The 13573-nt window shown below is 40.0% G+C and overlaps 1 non-coding gene and 1 pseudogene across 1 annotated transcript; both read left to right on the top strand.

The window, feature by feature from the left end:
- Window positions 1–5152: 5152 nt before the first annotated feature.
- Window positions 5153–6320, top strand: LOC120854171 (annotated as a pseudogene).
- Window positions 6321–9691: 3371 nt separating this feature from the next.
- TRNAC-ACA lies at window positions 9692–9762 on the top strand. Its single transcript has one exon. It is a non-coding gene; the product is annotated as a tRNA-Cys (tRNA).
- Window positions 9763–13573: the final 3811 nt, after the last annotated feature.

Genomic DNA, 13573 nt, shown 5'->3' with positions numbered 1-13573 from the left:
CTAAAGAGTTCCACAGAGGAGGCTCCCCTGCAACCCCACAACAAAGGCCTGCAGAAGAGTAAGCAGAGAGTCATGTTGAAGGTGAGCTGGGACTTAGAGAAGCTACACTAGGGCAGAAATGGTCAGAAGGCCATAGCAGGAATCCAGAGGGCAAAGGACAGATGTGAGGTAGGGCCGAGTGCAGGGGAGACAGGTGTGGGAGTCTGCGTCCAAGACTCCATGGGAAGGGTGGAGTTTCACAAAGCTTTCTGTGTTTTTTCCAAGTGTTTATTCTACTCATGGTACTTATTTGACACTTTCATGTTAATATTTGTAATCTCCTCCCTGTGAATGGTAAATATTTGGAGGGCAGGTACTGTGTTTTATTCATCTATAATTATCAGCACTCTAGGGATCCCAATAAAAACATGTTGAATAGATGTGTAAATGAGTCAGTGAATAAATAGTATCAAGTTAGAGCTTATTTTCATTCAGTCTCTTCCTAATCTAACCACCAAGAAGCTCTTGAATTCTACGCAGACTCCCAAATCAGGGGGCAATTGATACAAACAGAGAAAGATTTGAAAGTGAAGCCAAGACAAACAGTATTAAACTTTCATTGTGAGCACATAGAGGGCCAAGGTCAGACCTCACTGAGGTGTCTGCCATTTAGCACACTCACTTTTACATAAAAAGAAATTAATACTTGTCTATTGCATGAATGAAAAATGCATGAGTCAATGAAAATGATATGTTAGAAATAAAGAAAGTGTGACAGATAAGCAGATTTTAGTAGCTGTCAAAGTTTTGTGGATATATTATTAATACATGGTCACCTAAACACAAAAGAAGAACATGACTTTCAAAGATTAAACCTATATGTGTTTCTGATGTATAGTTTATCGTAATACATTTAAAGTCCTAAGTCCTTGAACACTCGTTCTTGTCTCAGGTATTACCTACTGTGCCATAATTAGTCCCTGGCTAATGGCTTCCCATGCACTACTCCTGGTTCAAGGAGGGGAACGTTGTGGATAAATAGTGATGGCAAACATTGGCACATGCTGGAATGGTGGGACACAGAACATGAGATTTTGCCAAAACTGTACTAAGCCTTCTGAGGTGCTAAGAGCTGGAAAATCATTTACTGTGTCAACTGTTGGCCCAATCAATTAATCTAAAAACACAATCTATTCATTATGCCATCAGGGAGCAATGAGAAAAGTAGATTAGGCATGAATTCCAACTTTGCTACTCACAAGCTGGATAATCATGCATAAGTTTAAAGACTCTGGGTCTTATTTTCTTCCTCTGAGAAGTGAGAATCCTTATCAATCTGTGAAAATAGTGTATCTATGGCACCTAGCAAAGTGTCTATGAACAAAGTATACTCAACAAATACATCCACATCTTCAACTCTCATTTCATTGATCTGCTCTGGATCCATATACAACTCCTATAAAAGTGGGTGCTGAAAGGCCGTGACTTCAGGCTACTTCCTTCTGAACAGCCCCACATCATCATTCTGTGTGCTGGTCAGAACTCAGAAGGGTCCCAAGGTCTCCAGGGGGCCACTCCTACTTACTCAATCAACACTGATGTAGGTGCTGCTGTGGAGGGACTTTACAGTGAAAGTAAGAAACGAATCGCTAGTCTATGTTCAATACAGGATACAGGAGGCTTGGGGCTGGTGCACAGGGATGATCCAGAGAGATGATATGGAGTGGGAGGTGGGAGGGGGGTTCAAGATTGGGAACTCATGTACACCCGTGGTGGATTCATGTCAATGTATGGCAAAACAAATACAGTATTGTAAAGCAAAATAAAGTAAAAATAAAAATTAAAAAAAAAGAAAAGCAGAGATATTACTTTGTCAAAAAGGTTAAAAAAAAGTTTTTTTTAAAATGTAATCCTAAACATACTTCTCATAAGTTAATATGTGATCATTCGAAAACGATAATGTTTATGGTGTAAGCTATTAATAATCTGACCCTAACACAAATTAAAGCTAGTGTTTCTCCAAAAAAAAAAAATAAATAAAAGAAAGTAAGTTTCCAAACTGGTTGAGCTTAAGACAAAAATTAGCTTTGGTGGGTCTGATCTGATCAAATGAGTCCTTCAAAGGTACTGGGCTCTTCCTTGAAAAAGAGACCCATGCCATGAGAGGAAGTCACTCTGAGGGATATCTTACCCTACTGACTTTGAAGATGTGGGTGGCCTCCAGGACTGAGAGAAGCCCCTAATGACTACTAGCAAGAAAATAGCCACAGGATTGAATTTTCACAACCATATGAGCTTAGAAGATCCCAAGCTCTAGATGAGACCATTACACCACCAACACATTGATTTCATCTTCATAAGACTGAGTATGGAGTTCAATCATGCTGTGCCCAGAACAGAATTTCAATCAACAGAATTGTGAGTTGTATTCTAAGCCACTAAGTTTGTGGTCATTTGTTATGCATCAACAACAACAACAACAACAAAAATGAATGCACCCTAGTCCCTTTGCCAGTTTTATTTTCTTAAACTTTAATAGCATTCTCATTTTAAAACTTCAATAAAAATAAGGTTCTTGCAATGTGATGTATCAGAACCCAACTATCCTTTAATACTCTACAAAGAATAGCTATAGTGAGGCTGAAGACATTCCCACCAAGTGAGCTGTGTCCTTCTATATGTGATGGTCATCATATTACTTTACTTTTATAATAGTCCTTATGCTCAGTTTTCTGAGAATTAAATTGATATATGCTTAGAGAAAAGTTTGAGGACACAGAAAAGCAAAAATAAGAAAACATAAATCATCAATAAGTTCACTTTCAGAAGCAATCCTTGTTAAATGTGTTGACAGCAATCTTTAAACAGTTAAAAATTACAAACATAGGTGAGGATATGGAGAAAGTCCATTAAATATATATATGTATATATATATATATATATAGCTAAAAACATAATACATACTCTTTCTCAGATTGACTATAGCCCAATAACATTTTTTATTATTTGAATTATTCTAAAAAAGTTTCACAAAGCAATACATTTCCTTGGTGGTGATGGCTTAGTAACTAAGCCATGTGATTCTTTGTGACCACTATGGTCTGTAGCCCACCAAGCTCCTCTGTCCATGGGATTTTCTAGGTAAAAATACTGGAGTGGGTTGCCATTTCCTTCTCCAGGGGTTCTTTCCAACCCAGGGATTGAACCTGTGTCTCCTGCATTGCAGACATAGGATTCTTTAACAACTGAGCCACCAGGAAAGCCCACACATTTCCTTACTACCTGCATTAAATTATGATAGTTTCTGATCCTTCATTAAAATATATATATATATATTCTTTGCATTCTATTAAAATGATTGCAATATCCATTAATGTGTTGTTTACCTGTACTTTGAAAAACATTGCTATGTGCAATTTTGTATCCTGATTTTCTACTTCTCATCATTTTGTAAAAATTCCTGATACCATTAAAATTACTTAAGCATACTTTCAAACACTTTATGATCTTAAATCTTACTGATATATCACTTATTTTATATTCTTATTCTACTAACTTTGAACAATGTTTCCTCAAAATTTAAATGAACATTTTTATTGACTATTCCTTAACATTAATAGCAAGAAGTGAACTCACTAGAAAGTATGCATCTCCCTTCTAAATAGTGTGGATGGAGCCAGGCAAGGAAGCATAAATCACACAATTAAGTCATTTCATGCCCTTTCTCCTTGCACCCACCCCTCCCCTGCACTTATCCAGTATGCCAGGAAAAATAGAGTTTAGAGAACACTGTGGTTTTCGGACATCACTGGCCTGAAGGCCAGATGCCTTGGAGGGAGTGCTATGCTGTGCTGTCTGGTCTAAGTAAGCGAGAAAAGAGGGGCCTCCACCACAGGCACCTGAGCAGTACCACAGTCGTCAGCTCACAGCTGCCAGATTGCTCTCATTGCTCATTAACTGTTAGCACTGTTAGTTCTAATGAACTGTGATTTTCATTGCTGCTAAAGCAGGCTGGCATCCTCTCCTCCCCAACAGACTGCTCCCCAAGCAACTGACATCCAAAGTAAGTACCCCTGCAGGAGCCAATATGCTTGCTCTACACTCTCATCTGCCACTCCAAACCTGCCTCCTGCCTTGCAGAGCTTACAGGCAGCGGAAGACCTCACCACTCTCCTCTCTCCCTCCCTCTCTATCTCTCTCTCCCCCATCTCCACCCATCCCTCAATTAATCTAACAGTTAAAGCAGAAAACTTACTTCTGTCTGCAATATTTCAGTATGAGTGTAAATCTCCTGAAATAAGCAGCTGCTGGGTTTTTTTCTAGGGGAGCACCTGCCCCTGTGTCTGTCACATGGTGACACCAGCTGGAGGCAGGGCTCATCTTACACAATAAAGGCCTCTGCAGAAGCCCTACAGGTTTTCATCCAAGGCTGCAAAGGGGAAGCTCTGACATTAGGGTGCAGGGAGGAGGCAGGGAGGGGATTAGGCATGAGTGCATGAGTCCAGTTCAGCACATCTGTCCATTCACAGGAACGTTAAGGGATTACATTGTTTCACCTCTCAGTGCTTTTAACTTTGTGCCATTCTTTTTTTTCTACTTTAGGCTAATTTCTATTTAGGCTATAAGGCTCAGTCCAGTTGTCTCCCCTGGAAAATTTCCTCTAACTTCTGTCTTCTGGGCTTCAATAGCACCCTCATGCACCACTCAAAAGGAGTGCTGTCACTCCTTAGCTTTTCTTAAGATAGCTTCTTAATTTACTTTTGTATCTTCAGCATACATACTTTTGTATCCCCATCATGGCACTTTTCTGGTGGTTCAGAAGGTAAAGAATCTACCTGCAATGCAGGAGACCTGGGTTCAATCCCTGGGCCAGGGAAAATCCTCTGGAGAAGGGAATGGCCACCCACTCCAATATCCTTGCCTGGAGAATTCCATGCACAGAGGAGCCTGGCGGGCTACAGTTCATGGGGTCACAAAGAGTCACACAGCAAACTGAGTGACTAACACTTTCACTTTTATCCACAGCATAGTTCTTATCACATAGGATGTGCTCAGTAAATGTTTACTGCAGTGAATCAAAAAGGTACAGAGTTATCTGTTCACAGCCTTGAGGTTGCAATAGGAAAATGGACACTGTTGCTATTTCTCCCTTAATTTTGACTTCTAGGTGTTAATGGTGTCATTTGTCACGGTAAGACACCGTAAGATTTGCTGTAAGAACCACTGGGCTTGAAACAATAAAGACATGAGGCTGATTTTTTACCCATTTCCTCTGTATGACAAAGAAAGACTTGAAAATGGTTAAAGAATGTGAAATGAGATTCATGGGTTCCCTGTAAATACCAGTTTCTGTGTAGTGAATATTTTACTCCTGACTCTGTGACATCAGATGAGATATTTACTATTTGAAATAATCTGCAATTTCAACAATATTTTCTCTGCTTGAAGGCAATCAGAAGAAAGACTCTTGAAAAAAAAAAATCTCAGAAGAAAAAATTGAAAAGTGAGAAAGAAGTATATCTGAAAACCAAGTCAGAAGAATCTTTTGCATCAAATGAGCCAAATAAGCATCCAGTTAAGATGTCCTTCCTGAACATGCAGAATTACTCGAATCATCTGCCTTGGTAAAGCCACCAGATTCAAAACCAGAAAGTGTACAAAATAACATACTAACTCTTGGTCCAGTTAAATAAGATACCAGAAAACCAGAATCCACCTTGGAAACATTAGTTAACCATGACATGGATATAGGTGGTTTGCACACATTTTTTGAGAATCTAAATTCTACAGCTATTACTTTAATAACTTCAAATTCAGAGGGTATTCAGCAGCCTTTGGAAACTCAAAAAGTACTTGAAATAATTACCAGTTATCTTGCTAACCCACACTTCACAAATGATTCTGTGGAAGTTAAGTCAGCACAGGAAAATGCATTCATATTCAGCACAATTACTCCAACAGTGAAGAATTAAACAGATAAAGAATCTGTTATTACAATTTTTGTACAAAACCTACAATTAATTCTTTTATACCTGCCCAAGAAACAGTGGAAACAGTGGAAATGGACATTAAAGACCTTGATATTGAAGACTCAGAGATATAGACTTTGAGACAGATGTTTTACAGATTGAGCATTTTTACTGCAGACCAATGTAAATAAGGAATATCCTTGGCAGAAAGTCTAAACTACATTCAAAGATAACTCCTTGAGTTACAAGAACAGCAAACTCTAGGGAGATTGAAGTCTTTAGAAGCTCTTATAAGGCAGCTAAAACAGGAAAACTGGCTATCTGAAGAAAATTGTAGAAAGCCATTTCACAACATATGAAGTTATTATATAGATTAGAGAGGTTTTAAAGTTTGTGACTTTTACATAATGTTTTTTTTTTTGGCCAAACCAAATTATATGTAAAGTGAACTTATTCTTGTGTAAAATTCTTACCTTAATGAAGCTAAGAAAGTGTTCTAATGTTATGAACTTCATCCTGTCTTTGTTATGCTCATTTTTGAGAAAAACTAGAGAGTTGTTGGGTAGAAGACATTTCATCACTTCTAAACATTCCAAATTTAAAGTAAAAATGTAGTGAATAAATAATATGATTAAGTCATAAACTGAGAGAACATAGATATGGTAAACAAGATCCCAGAATAGAAGTCAAGTTCAGGAATCAGTCTTGGTTCTACCATTAAGATTTGTCTTAGACAAGTTACTTATTGAGTCTCAGTCATAAATCTGTAAAAGGAGGGCACATAACTAAATCTTTAACATAGGTTGTTTCTTTTATAGTTTTTTCCCTTTCTAGAAGATACTTTTAATAGAACAAGTTTTCTGTATGATAATCTTATACTTACACAAGAGTAAATGCTGGATAGAATTTTATATTATTAACTCATATTCTTCTCAATATTTATTAAATTATGTGTTGCTTGATGTATCACTGTTCATCCTGCTTGTGATGCCAATTTTCTTCTGTATCTCGCTGTGCACACTGCTCATTGAACCCAGGGTGGGCAAGATGTGAGCTAAGAGGCTGGAAGGAGACTAGAGCCAGAAGCCCCACAGCTGGAAGGAGACTCCTCCCCAAGAAGGAACTGAAGACACATTTATACTCTCCTGGCTGGCACAGCAACCGTAACACAGGCTCTCTCTTCACTGGTGCAGCAGCCATACCACAGTTCTCCCCTCTTGTGGCTGACCCGATGGACACAGCCCTGAGGTAGCAGCAACTCCCCCCAATTTATGGAACTCACACATATGCATACCACACACAACCCATGACCAAGTGAGTACCTTGTGACATGCATGCACAGTGATACAAATGATCTCAGCTATTACACAGTCACTATTTAGGAAACATGGGGTGAGAGAGACTGAACATGCCATCTTGGCTAATTTGCTCTCTCCCACATTTGATCTTTGGGCTATAATTTTTTTGTATTATACAGCTTTCCTGGTGGCTCAGATGGTAAAGAATCCACCTGCAATACAGGAGACCCAGGTTTGATCCCTGGGTTAGAAGATCCCTTGGAGAAGGACATGGCAGCCCACTTGAGTATTCTTGTTGGAGAGTCCCATGGACACAGGAGCCTGGAGGCTCAGAACCCCTACACAGAACCCGTACAGTCTGTGGGGTCGCAAAGAGTTGGACACAACTGAGCGACTAATACTCTGTCATAGGAAAGAGTACTGAAAAGTTCTACTTTGTCTTATAAATTTTCTTCTTTGGTTTAAACAATAGAAATTTACTGCCTCACAGTTCCAGAGGCTCCATGTCTGAAATCAGGCTGTGGGCTTAGTGGGTTTCTTCTGAAGCCTGTGAAGGAAAAATCAGTTCTAGACTTCTGTCCTTGACTTGTAGGTGGCTGTGTCTTCCTCTACCTTTTCACAGTGTCTTCCCTCTATGTGCATCCATCTCTGTCCAAAATTCCCCTTTAAATTAGGACCCCAGCCATATTTTATTAGGAACCTGTCTAATGACCTTGGACTCAGTTTCAAGAACCTGAGCAATAACACAATGTTCCTAATTACACAACTTTATCACACACATTTAGTAACCACATTTGCAATGACCCTATTACTAAATAAAGTCACATTTCAAGGTATTGGAGTTAGGACTTAAACACAGATTTTTAGGGGGAAAGGACACAGTTCAATCTATAACATATTCCAAATCATGACAAAGCAAAATTATTCTACAGGTCCTCAACTCTAAATCCAGTCCAGTCAAGTGCTTACTGCATAAACAGTAGATTAATGGCAGTACAATAGAAGGAACACTCATTTCTCTGCTTTTGAGGATCTGCGGGTGGGATAACAGAATAATAGCACCTTGCACACAGGGGCATCCTATAAACACTAAAAGAATGTTGGTCTTGCTCTGGGAGTCAAGAGTGCTAGATTTTAGACTACTGTTTTCACCACTTGTTTACTGTATAGCATTGGGAATCCTGGGGACCGACCTGTCTTGTGATTTAGATCAAACAAGAAAAATATGATCACAGTAGGATACAATGCAACTGAAACAACCCCATGCCTAAGGAAAGAGCACTCTTGCCTCTGACATTATTCAGTTTGTGGGTCATTTTTGCTAAACAGATTCTAATTTCCTTCTGCCAAACCAAGTGAGAATTACTATTTGTCATCACCATTTTTAGGAAAAAGCATTTCTATGATTTCCCTTAAGCTATGTTCTTGGTTACAGGCATTTTTCTATTGTTTAGCCTGAAGAATAATGTGTCAAATAATGTCCAAGGATGAAAAGTCCATGGAGCTCATTCAGTACATGGAAAAACTGCAGCCACTGGTCTCACAGGTGATGTCATGATTTGACCTTCCAGTGGTACTGGAAGCCCCATTTATCAATATGATTTACCAACACTTTTCTTGTTTTATCTCCCCCATCATCCCTGCCACATACAACTAAACCTCTCTCAACCATCACGCAAAAACACTCTCAAACATGGATTTCACATGTGGTGGAAGGAGAAGAGATGATCACTGCAAAAGTAACATAAGAAAGACTTACAACTCTGGTTAGCATGTACATATTCACATCATATTAATCTTCCCATTATAACAACTAAAAGAAAATAAATTAAAACACTGTATTAGAGAGGCATTGCTGTAAAGAAGCCTAAAAGTATTATACTCTAAAGAGGGATAAGTTCTTCCTGGGGAGTAGAGACTAGTAGCCACTTACTTGGGGTGGCATCTCTTGAGTGAGTGCATGGATAAGCAGAGGATTTGACTTGGTTCAGGAAAAACAGTGGATGGATTGGAATCTGTAAGAGCCCAGGATGAGAATGATTTTCCCCATAACAAAATTGCTGAGTATAGTATATAAGTACTATGATGGAAGGCTGGGTACTGAGCAGACAAAGGAGAGAAAAGTATTGGAATTTTTAAGGAACTCAAAGCTTCTACAGGGAGGGATCTATAATACACACAGGCAAGATCTCACTCTCAAGAAATTTAAGCATGATTAACTAAAATTAACTAAATACATATTCCAGACTTAAAACAGGTCACTTCTGATTAACCAAAATGATCACCTACCTGACAAAGGAAGATATAGTTAATTCTGGAAGAAAATAAGGCTTATACTATATCCAAAGATCTTTTTAATAATTCAACAGAGATATCTTTGACATACAAAAATTATATATATTTTAGGTATACAACTTGGTTTTTTTGCTATATGTTCAGTTCAGTTCCCTGGTGGCTGAACGGTAAAGCGTCTGTCTACAATGCAGGAGACCCGGGTTCGATCCCTGGGTGGGGAAGATCCACTAGAGAAGGAAATGGCAATCCATTCCAGTACTATGGCCTGGAAAATCCCATGGGCAGAGGAGCCTGGTAGGCTACAGTCCATGTGGTCGCAAAGAGTCGGACACGACTGAGCGATTTTCCTTCCTTCAGTTCAGTTCAGTCAGTCAGTCATGTCCAACTCCGTGCGAACCCATGAACTACAGCGCGCCAGGCCTCCCTGTCCATCACTAACTCCTGGAATCCACCCAAACCCATGTACATTGAGTCGGTGATGCCATCCAACCATCTCATCCTCTATTGTCCTCTTCTCCTCCTCCCCTCAATCTTTCCCAGCATCAGAGTCTTTTCCAATGACTCAGCTCTCCACATCAGGTGGCCAGCTTCAACATCAGTCCTTACAATGAACACCCAGGATTGATCTCCTTTAGGATGGACTGGTTGGACCTCCTTGCAGTCCAAGGGACTCTCAAGAGTCTTCTCCATCACAGTTCAAAAGCATCAATTCTACTACTCAGCTTTCTTTATAGTCCAACTCTCACATCCATACATGACTACTGGAAAAACCATAGCCTTGACTAGGTGGACTTTTGTTGGCAAAGTAATGTCTCTGCTTTTTAATATGCTGTCTAGGTTGGTTATAACTTTCCTTCCAAGGAGTAAGCATCTATTTGTTTCATGGCTGCAATCACCATCTGCAGTGATTTTCGAGCCCAGAAACATAAAGTCAGCCACTGTTTCCACTGTTTCCCCATCTACTTGCCATGAAGAGATGGGACCAGATGTCATCATCTTAGTTTTTTGAATGTTGAGCTTTCAGCCAACTCCTTCACTCTCTTCTTTCATTTTCATCATGAGGCTCTTTAGTTCTTCTTCACTTTCTGCCATAAGGGTAGTGTCATTTGCATATCTGAGGTTATTGGTATTTCTCCTGGCAATCTTGATTCCAGCTTGTGCTTCCTCCAGCCCAGCATTTCTCATGATGTATTCTGCATATAACTTAAAGAAGCAGGGTGGCAATATACAGCCTTGACATACTCCTTTTCCTATTTGGAACCAGTCTGTTGTTCCATGTCCAGTTCCATGCCCACCTGTTGCTTCCTGACCTGTATACAGGTTTCTCAAAAGGCAGGTCAGGTAGTCTGGTATTCCCAGCAGAATTTTCCACAGTTTATTGTGACCCACACAGTCAAAGGCTTTGGCATAGTCAATAAAGCAGAAATAGATGTTTTTCTGAAACTCTCTCGCTTTTTCAATGATCCAGCAGATATTGGCAATTTGCTCTCTGGTTCCTCTGCCTTTTCTAAAACCAGCTTGAACATCTGGAATTTCACAATTCACGTATTGCTGAAGCCTGGCTTGGAGAATTTTGAGCATTATTTACTAGCATATGAGATGAGTGCAATTGTGCAGTAGTTTGAGCATTCGTTGGCATTGCCTTTCTTTGGAATTGGAATGAAAACTGACCTTTTCCAGTCCTGGAGTCACTGTTGAGTTTTCCAAATTTGCTGGCACATTGAGTGCAGCACTTTCACAGCATCATCTTTTAGAATTTGAAATAGTTCAACTGGAATTTCATCACCTCCACTAGCTTTGTTCGTAGTGATGCTTTCTAAGGCCAACTTGACTTCCCATTCCAGGATGTCCGGCTCTAGGTGAGTGGGAGTAATCACACCTTCATGATTATCTGTGTAGTGAAGATCTTTCTTGTACAGTTCTGCGTATTCTTGCCACCTCTTCTTAATATCTTCTGCTTCTGTTAGGTCCATACAATTTCTGTCATTTATTGAGCCCATCTTTGCAAGAAATGTTCCCTTGGTATCTCTAATTTTCTTGAAGAAATCTCTAGTCTTCCCTATTCTGTTGTTTTCCTCTATTTCTTTGCATTGATTGCTGAAGAAGGCTTACTAATCTCTCCTTGCTATTCTTTGAAACTCAGCATTCAAATGGGTATATCTTTCTTTTTCTCCTTTGCTTTTCACTTCTCTTCTTTTCACAGTTATTTGTAAGGCCTCCTCAGACAGCCATTTTGCTTTTTTGCATTTCTTTTTCTTGGGGATGGTCTTGCTACCTGTCTCCTGTACAATGTCATGAACCTCTGTCCATAGTTCATCAAGCACTCTGTCTGTCAGATCTAGTCCCTTAAATCTATTTCTCACTTCCACTGTATAGTCATAAGGGATTTGATTTAGGTCATATCTGAATATTCTAGTCAAGGTTATGGTTTTTCCAGTGGTCATGTATGGATGTGAGAATTGGACTGTGAAGAAGGCTGAGTGCCAAAGAATTGATGCTTTTGAACTGTGGTGTTGGAGAAGACTCTTGAGAGTCCCTTGGACTGCAAGGATATCCAAACAGTCCATTCTGAAGGAGATCAACCCGGGGATTTCTTCGGAAGGAATGATGCTAAAGCTGAAACTCCAATACTTTGGCCACCTCATGCAAACAGTTGACTCATTGGGAAAGACTCTGATGTTGGGAGGGATTGGGGGCAGGACAAGAAGGGGACGACAGAGGATGAGATGGCTGGATGGCATCACTGACTCGATGGACATGAGTCTGAGTGAACTCCGGGAGTTGGTGATGGACAGGGAGGCCTGGCATGCTGCGATTCACGGGGTCTCAAAGAGTTGGACACAACTGAGTGACTGAACTGAACTGAACTGAACTGAACTGAATGGTCTAGTGATTTCCCCACTTTCTTCAATTTAAGTCTGAATTTGGCAATAAGGAGTTCATGATCTGAGCCACAGTCTGCTCCCAGTCTTGTTTTTGCTGACTGTATAGAGCTTCTGCATCTTTGGCCACAAAATATATAATCAATCTAATTTCAGTGCTGACCATCTGGTGATGTCCATCTAATGTGTAGAGTCTTCTCCTGTGTTGTTGGAAGAAGATGTTTGCTATGACCAGTGCATTCTCATTGCAGAATTCTGTTAGCCTTTGCCCTGCTTTATTCTGTATTCCAAGGTCAAATTTGCCTGTTACTCCAGGTGTTTCTTGACTTTGTACTTTTGCATTCCAGTCCCCTATAATGAAAAGGACATCTTTTGGGGGTGTTAGTTCGAGCAGGTCTTGTAGGCCTTCATAAAACCGTTCAACTTCAGCTTCTTCAGCATTACTGGTCGGGGCATAGACTTGGATTACTGTGATATTGTGTGGTTTACCTTGGAAATGAACAGAGATCATTCTGTCTTTTTTGAGATTGCATCCAAGTACTGCATCCAAGTCTTGCATCCAAGACTCTTTTGTTGACTATGATGGCTACTTCATTTCTTCTAAGGGATTCCTGCCCACAGTAGTAGATATAATGGTCATCTGAGCTAAGTTCACCCATTCCAGTCCATCTTAGTTCACTGATTCCTAGAATGTTGATGTTCACTCTTGTCATCTCCTGTTTGACCACTTCCAATTTGCCTTGATTCATGGACCTAACATTCCAGGATCCTATGCAATATTGCTCTTTACAGCATCGAATCTTGCTTCTGTCACCAGTCCCATCCACAACTGGGTGTTGTTTTAGCTTTGGCTCCATCCCTTTATTCTTTCTGGAGTTATTTCTCCACTGAGCTCCAGTAGCATATTGGGCACCTACTGACTTGGGGAGTTCATCTCTCAATATCCTATCTTTTTGCCTTTTCTTACTGTTCATGGGGTTCTCGAGGCAAGAGTAGTGAAGTGGTTTGCCATTCCCTTCTCCAATGGACCACATTCTGTCAGACCTCTCCACCATGACCCATCCGTCTTGTGTGGTCCCACAGGGTATGGCTTAGTTTCATTGAGTTAGACAAAGCTGTGGTCTGTGTGATCAGATTGGCTTGTTGTCTT

The sequence above is a fragment of the Oryx dammah genome, unplaced genomic scaffold (assembly GCF_014754425.2).
Source record: "Oryx dammah isolate SB20612 unplaced genomic scaffold, SCBI_Odam_1.1 HiC_scaffold_27, whole genome shotgun sequence".
NCBI classification, from domain to species: Eukaryota; Metazoa; Chordata; class Mammalia; order Artiodactyla; family Bovidae; genus Oryx; species Oryx dammah.
Note: the sequence above shows the minus strand (reverse complement) of the source record. Positions and strands in the feature narration are given on the sequence as shown.